We start from the raw sequence: 6,000 nt of genomic DNA on the forward strand, positions 1-6,000 counted from the left end.
GCAGGAAAAGAGGAAGACCCAACAAGAGATGGATGGACTCAATAAAGGAAGCCATGACCCTCAGTTTGCAAGATCTGAGCAAGGCTGTCAAAGATAGGACATTTTGGAGGATATTGATTCATAGAGTCGCCATGAGTCGAAGCGACTTGACGGCACTTAACACACACACACACACACACACACACACACACACACACACACACACAGCAAGATGCTAATTTTCTGCCCCCAAGCATTTCCTCTCTGCTCTAATTACTATGCACATTGTACTTTCACATCCTGAGTGCCTTCTTTGCAACACCCCTCCCCCCTTCTGGCTGGGATATAAGGGCTCAAAGATCTCCATTCCAACTCTGTATCAAATGAAAGGAGCTTTAACTCTCGAAAGCTCATCCCCCCACCCCCAAATCTCGCTGGCCTCTAAGATGCTCCTGGACTCGAATCTCGCAGTTCTACTGCAGACCACCACAGCTCCCTCTGAAACCTGCTCACGTGCATAATTCTTTAATCCGATTCAACCGGCAAGGCTGCATGTACACTGTTTCCCAAATGCTGCAAATCTCACAAATTGTTATTTAGAAGAGGGTTTTGGACCATGCTGCCCTTCAATCAGATAGGGCTCAGATTCAGAAACATTCACCCATCTTGCAATACATCGAACCTTTCCACTCTGCAGACTACCTTGGATTCCTGGAAGTATCCAAATATCGAAGGGTCTTTACTCTTGTGCGTTTCAATGCCTTACCTTCCGCTCTCCTGGAAGGCAGGTATCTCCATATTCCCTTTCATCATCGATTATGCCCATGCAAAACAGAGAAAGTGGAAACAATAGAACATGTTCTGCTGCAAAGTCAGAACATGATATAAGATAGCAGTACATTCTCCCTGTATTGGCATCCTTTCCTGGGAGATCTGAAGAAGCTAAACTTTCCCTTCTCTTAGCAGACTCCTCTCGGGAGATAACCACTCAAGTAGCCAAATTTTGCCTCCGGTCTTGTGGGATCTGTAAACGGCTGATTGAAAACCTTTCCCCAGAGAAGATCTTTCCTCCTCTCCTTCAAATCATCCTTTCCAGAACCATCAACGTTTTATTATCTTAACCTAACTTTGATTTTTATTCAGAGCTGATATTGTATCGAAATAAAATTTGATTGATGGAAGAGGGTTGGTTTCAGTCCCCCCAACCCATCAAAGAGCAGATTGATCAGTGGGATTTCAGCCTTTGAAAAGATTTGTTGAATAGGTGCCAGTATCTATATAGCTGCAGAGAGAGAGCGATTATAAACATACATTATCACCTTAAATTACTCCTAAATGTACTAAATTGGTCCTATATTAATGAGAAGGGGGGAAAATCCTTTCACTGGCAGCCTTTACATCCCATAATTTTGCAAAGGAAGGCCATTTATCTTCCAAGCAAGCGCTTTTCTCCTCTGCTTTGGCACAGCAGAACATATTTTGTCAACTTCATCACTGGAGCCGGTTCCCCAAACTTCTGATCTGCTTTTCTTCAAAATACTCTCTTCTCCCCCTTCCCAGCCACCGCGACCCCCATCGCTCTCCTCTTCCTGTCTAATGGCCCATTGCAAAGGGGATTCGGTTTCCACAGGGGCAATTGGCCAGTAACTGTGATGATGGCTCCAGCCAAGAGCGAGGGGCCCGTTGCGGCAGGGCTGAGCCCAGGTCCGTCACTTCTCACATTTCGTATTATGCCTCGGACGGCGGCCAGCTTTTCATCGCCCAAGTTTAGAATGAGTATCACCCACCGTCGCCGTCGGAAGGAGCAATATCAACAGAGCAAGTGTGGAAGCCTTGGAAAAATGCTCCTCAAATAGATGGCGGGTGACCAGTACAGAAGAAGAAGGAGAGCTGGTTTTTATACCCCTCTTTTCTCTACCTTGAGAAGTCTCAAAGTGGTTTACAATCGCCTTCCCTTCCTCTCGTCACAACAGACACCTTGTGAGGTAGGTGGGGCTGAGAGAGTTCAGAGAGAACTGTGACTACCCCAAGATCACCCAGCAGTAGGGTTGCCAGCTCCGGGTTGGGAAATACCTGGAGATTTTTGGGGCAGAGGCTGAGGAGTGTGGGGTTTGGAAAGCTGAGGGACTTCAATGCCATAGAGTCCAATTGCCAGAGCGGTCATTTTCTCCAGGTGAACCAATCTCTATGGGCTGGAGATCAGTTGTAATAGTGGGAGATCTCCAGCTAGTACCTGGAAGTTGGCAACCCTACCCAGCAGGCTACATGTGGCGGAGTGGGGAATCAAACCTGGTTCACCAGATTAGAGTTTGCTGATCATGTGGAGGAGGGGAAAACAAACCCAGTTTCCAGATTAGAGTCCGCTGCTCTTAACCACTACACTACACTGGCTCTATGGCATTATACCCTGCTGAGATCCCTCCTCTCTCCAAACCCCACCCTCCTTAGGCTCCACCCCCAAAACCTCCAGGTATTTCCCAACCTGGAGCTGGCAACCCTACTGCACGGTGACCTTGGGCCAGTCACAGTTCTCCTCTTCCTCTTCTTCTCACATGAAGTGCCTTATACTGAATCAGAACCTTGGTTCATCCAAGTCAGTATTGTCTACTCAGACCGGCAGCGGCTCTCCAGGGTCTCAGGCTAAGGTCTTTCACGTCACCTACTTGCCTAGTCCCTTTAAGTGGAGATGCCGGGGATTGAATTTGGGACCTTCTACATGCCAAGCAGATGCTCTACCATTGAGCCATGGCCCTCCTCCTCCTCCTCCTCGCTTGCTTGCTTTCCTAGAGCTGTTAACTGGCCAGGTTAAAACAAAACCCAAGAAACTGGACCCACCCTTGTGCTTTGAAGAGCAGCAGCACAAAGAGCAAACTCTGGCAGGTGGTAACATTTAAGGAATGCTCCTGCCAGTTTCTGTAGCTGGAGTGGTTCCTTATGGCTTGCAGAGGTAAGCCAGGGCATTGTTCCTCGTCGTTTGACAACCCTTGGAGAGTCTGTTGCGTTCAGATCAGCAGGAGACAGGGATGCCTTTGGAAATCTCTGGCCCCACCCGTTGCTGCACACATGAAAATGGCCTTGATGATCGAAAGCAGACTGAAGGACCGGCGCGGGGGGAGAAGATTGGACACCTTCCTCCTTTTCCTCCTCCTCCTCTTCTCTCTCTCACCTCCATGGTCACATCTCATGACAGTTCTGTAATAGCTTCCAAGAGCTGATGAGATCATGCGAGTCTGGGCCATCCAGGACAGGGTACTTCCATGTTTAGAAGCAGAAGCCACATAAGGGGAAAACATTGGCTTCTATGCCCTACTTGTGGGCCCTCCAGGGCAACTGGTTGGCCATTGCATGAAAGAGGATGCTGGACAAGATGGACTACTGGTCTGATCCAGCAGGGTTGAGCTTAGGTTCTTAGTTTCAGTTCTATTGGCATATTGGTCCTCCTCCTTCTGTAGGAGTGAAATAGATTATTGTTGGTCTAAAAGCACGTTTTAGATGTGTCAACATCCATCGCTACATCTTGCCTGAATCGTTGAAATAAGAGCACCTTTGAGCAATTAGGAGGTCCCGGGTTCAATTCCTGGCATCTCCAGTTAAACAGACCAGGCAGTAGATGATGTGAAAGACTTCTGCCCAAGTCGCTGGAAAGCTGTGGAGAAGGGCTGTGGCTTAGTGGTAGAGCATCTGCTTGGCATGCAGGAGGTCCCAGGTTCAATCCCCAGCACCTCCAGTTAAAGGGACTAGGCAAGTAGGTGATGTGAAAGACCTCTGCCTGAGGGGGTTACCGCACTTGTATTCCCAGTGATGTATTAAGAGTTTGAAAATGTTGTAAAAAATACCGTTCACACTTTGTTTGGCCCCTTTAGCTGTGAAGACATCTTCCAACCATTTATAAGCCGTGGTATCCAAAAACCCTTTTAAAGTGATGTTTTTTTATAACATTTTCAAACTCTTGATACATCACTGGGAAAACAAAGTGCGGTAACCCCTGGAGAGCTGTGGAGAAGGGCCAAGGCTCAGTGGTAGAGCATCTGCTTGGCATGCAGAAAGTCCCAGGGACCATTCCCAGCACCTCCAGATAAAAGGACCTGGTAGTAGGTGATGGGAAAGACCTCTTCTTGAGACCCTGAAAAGCTGCTGCCAGTCTGAGTAGACAATACTGACCCAGATGGACCAGTGGTCTGATTCCATATAAGAAGAAGAGTTGGTTTTTCTATGTCGACTTTCTCTACCACATGAGGAATCAAACAGGCTTACAATCACCTTCCCTTCCCCTCCCCACAGCAGACACCCTGTGAGGTAGGTGGGGCTGAGAGAGCTGTGACTAGCCCAAGGTCACCCAGCTGGCTTCATGTGGAGGAGTGGGGAAACCAACCCAGTTTACTAGATTAGCGTCTGCTGCTCATGTGGAGGAGAGAAGAATCAAAGCCGATTCTCCAAATCAGACTCCACCGCTCCAAACCACTAACCACTTAACCACTACACCACCTGGCTTTGTGTGTGTTTCATGTGCATTTCAAGCAGACTCTGTCTCCCTCTAAACCCTTTTGTTTCCATGCTGGTTTGGTCCTGAACAGAGCTACATCTTGGTAAAGACCTAAAACTCTATCAACTTAGAGGATCCTGTTCCTAGTCTCGTTGTTGTTGTTAGAACATAAGAACCTAAGAAAGGCCCTGCTGGATCAGACCCAGGCCCATCAAGCCCAGCAGTCTGTTCACCCAGCGGCCAACCAGGTGCCTCTAGGAAGCCCACAAACAAGACAAGTGCAGCAGCATTAGCCTGCCTGCGTTCCACTGCACCTAATATATTCGGCATGCTCCTCTGATCCTGGAGAGAACATGTATGCACCATGACTGTTATCCATTTTAACTAGTAGCCATGAATACCCCTCTCCTCCATGAACATGTCCACTCCCCTCTTAAAGCCTTCCAAGTGGGCAGCCATCACCTCATCATGGGGCAGGGAGTTCCACAATTTAACTCTGCGTTGTGTGAAAAAATACTTCCTTTTAGGGCTGTCAATTCGGTTCGGTCCGAACTGAAAATCAACCGAATTTCCCCTGATTCGGTGCTTTTCTGTTCGGACGGATCCGAACTCAAAACTGGCGGGCAACCGGGGGGCCGAATTCAGCGAGTTTGGGAGTTCGCGAATAAATTCGGCCAATTCGGCCGTCAGTAAGCAGCATAACCGTCAGTAAGCAGCATTCTCCTCCCCCGGCCAATCGGTGGGCAAGCTGGGTCTTCTTCTGGCCAATCAGTCAGGATTGAGTACTGGAGGAATCAGCTGATGTGCGGCCCGGCCAGGGAGAGAGAGAGAGAGAGCGAAATCCTCGTGTGTGTGTGGGGGGGGTGCTTGTGCACATTCGCTCCTTTCTGTGGTTGCAGGGGGCGCATTTTTTGGGGTGCACACACAAAACTTTCACTGGAACTTCAGATGAAGCTTCTAAAGGTACCCCCCAAGTTTTGTAAACATTGGGTCAGGGGGTCCCGAGATATGGGCTCCCCCCCCTTTTTCTTTCCATGGCTGCAGGGGGCGCATTTTTGGGGGTACAAATCCCAAACTTTGAGCGGAGTTTCAGACCAGTGTTCTTAAGATACCCCCTAAGTTTTGTAAACATTGGGTCAGGGGGTCTCGAGATATGGGCTCTCCCCCTTTTCCCTCCCCCCCTTTTCCATTTATGTGGCTGCAGGGGGCGCTTTTTGGGGGATATAGCCCCCAAACTTTTAGCATAGCTTCAGTGAATTATTCTTAAGATACTATCCAAGTTTTGTAAAGATGGGTTCAGTGGGGGCAGAAATATCGCCTCCCCCCCTTTTCTCTTTCCATGGCTGCAGGGGGCGCATTTTTGGGGGTGCAGACACAAAACTTTCACGGGAACTTTAGATTAAGCTTCTTAAGGAACCCCCCAAGTTTTGTGAACATTGGGTCAGGGGGTCCCGAGATATGGGCTTTCCCCTTTCCCCTATTGGGATGAATGGGGCAGCCAATCCGATCCTGTGTGCATCTCTCCAGAGCAAAACGTT

Source organism: Euleptes europaea, chromosome 12, assembly GCF_029931775.1.
Source record: "Euleptes europaea isolate rEulEur1 chromosome 12, rEulEur1.hap1, whole genome shotgun sequence".
NCBI lineage: Eukaryota > Metazoa > Chordata > Lepidosauria > Squamata > Sphaerodactylidae > Euleptes > Euleptes europaea.